Source organism: Lipotes vexillifer, unplaced genomic scaffold, assembly GCF_000442215.2.
Source record: "Lipotes vexillifer unplaced genomic scaffold, Lipotes_vexillifer_v1.1 scaffold539, whole genome shotgun sequence".
In the NCBI taxonomy this organism is placed as follows: Eukaryota; Metazoa; Chordata; class Mammalia; order Artiodactyla; family Lipotidae; genus Lipotes; species Lipotes vexillifer.
The window spans coordinates 1297929-1299668 of record NW_006789542.1 but is presented as its reverse complement, the minus strand read 5'-3'; the positions used below and the strand labels follow the sequence as shown (position 1 = coordinate 1299668).

General features: G+C 51.1%; 1 protein-coding gene across 1 annotated transcript in view; it reads left to right on the top strand.

The window, feature by feature from the left end:
* Positions 1-1740, top strand: part of TRANK1 (tetratricopeptide repeat and ankyrin repeat containing 1) — a 65741-nt gene that overhangs the window by 2793 nt on the left and 61208 nt on the right. The window lies entirely within an intron of this gene.

The following is a 1740-nucleotide window of genomic DNA, read 5'->3' as shown; positions in this document are numbered from 1 at the left end:
CGGGAGCCCCTAGCTGCAGCCAACACTCATCCCTGCTGGGGTCGGCTGCACTGGCCAGGGTGTCTGGGCAGGACACATGACGACTACTACACTGTGGCCACGGCTCCATTGTCAGTTACCCTCTGACAACCCCACTGCTTCTTCTGTGCTTCTGGGTCCTCATCCTTCACTGAGAGGGAATGATGTGCAGTGAGAGGAGCCGGATACACCAAGCACTGCGGGTAGGGACATAGTAGAGGAGATTTTTGCTTTGCTTTATTTTTGTGGGTATCTATATTAACTAACTTTTCTGTCTGTATTATTTTTACAGTTAAAGTATTCAATAAAAAAAAAAAGAAGCATAAGCCTTGCTTTTCTACCTTGTGTGTCTTGAATTCAACAGCACTTGGGCTTCTGTTGACCTGTTATGGTATATTTTGTGTTTTGCTTCTTGCAACCTGGTTTCAGCACTAACCTTGCAGCTGTGTGACCCCCTAGACCCAGGCAGGAGGGGCCCTGACCTGCCAGGCTTTACAGGCCTGCTTTGGCCATCCTCCAGCTGTACCCTCCCCACAGGTGGGAGTCTGGGGCCAGGGGCTTTACCCAGCCAGAGCCCTTGCTTCCTCTTTCGTCCACACTGTGGGTACCAGGCCCCTGGAATGCCTGTCCATGGACCCTGCTCCTAGGGCCTACACAGGCCTCTTACCTGCAGTCCATTCTTTGGCGCGCTGTCCAAGGTCAGGAGTGTGGACAGAGCTTGGGATTGTGTCTTCTGCAGTGCAGGATGAAGGCTGAGATGGAAAGAGAAGAGGGAGGGGGCAGGGGTGCCAGCTTGGCTCACCCTGCCCTGACAGTGCCTGTGTTCTAAATTTGAAGCTTGCCTTTCAGTTATTATAAAGTAGAAGGCTAAAAGATATTTTATTGAACATTTGTAAGCTTGTAAGCCTTCAAATACTTAGACTAGCACGAGTCCAGTAGGACTTTCTGTGATGACGAAAATGTTCTGTAGTAGAGAATTTGGCTATTGAGTACTTAACAGGTGACTGATACAACTAAGGTACTGAATTTTAAATTTTATTTAATTTTAATTAATTTTAATTTAAATGGCTACACGTGGCCTGTGGCTACTGTATCGGACAGAGATTAACCACATGGTGTGAGGGCCTCCTTTTGCACTCTGGCCCTGGGTTCTGCACGCATTTGGGTGGCCCTGCCTATGTAGCAGAACAGTGTTCATCCTGCATCTTTTGCAGGGCCCGTGGGGACAGTGTGGTCATGTGTTCTGATGAGCTCTGCCTGTGAATGTGGGGTGGCTCCCACGGTGTCTGTTCTCTGCGAGGGCTCGGTGGGAACTCCCATCCTCTCCATCTTTTCGCAGCATCTTCTCCAATGGTCTCTAAAGGATAAAAAGACCTGTGGAGGGCTTCCCCGGTGGCGCAGTAGTTGAGAGTCCGCCTGCCGATGCAGGGGACACGGGTTCGTGCCCCGGTCTGGGAGGATCCCACGTGCCGCGTGAGCCATGGCCGCTGGGCCTGCGCGTCCGGAGCCTGTGCCCCGCGGTGGGAGAGGCCACAACAGTGAGAGGCCCGCGTATCGCAAAAAAAAAAAAAAGACCTGTGGAGATCAGTAGGAGTTAGACCCAAGGTGTTGAGAACATTTGTCGCGAAAAGTTGGGAACAGGATTTATGAGTGAGGAAGGGAGATTGGGACATCGCAAACATCCCAGGCTTTCCAGGCTATGAGGGTCAGTTGTCATAGGCA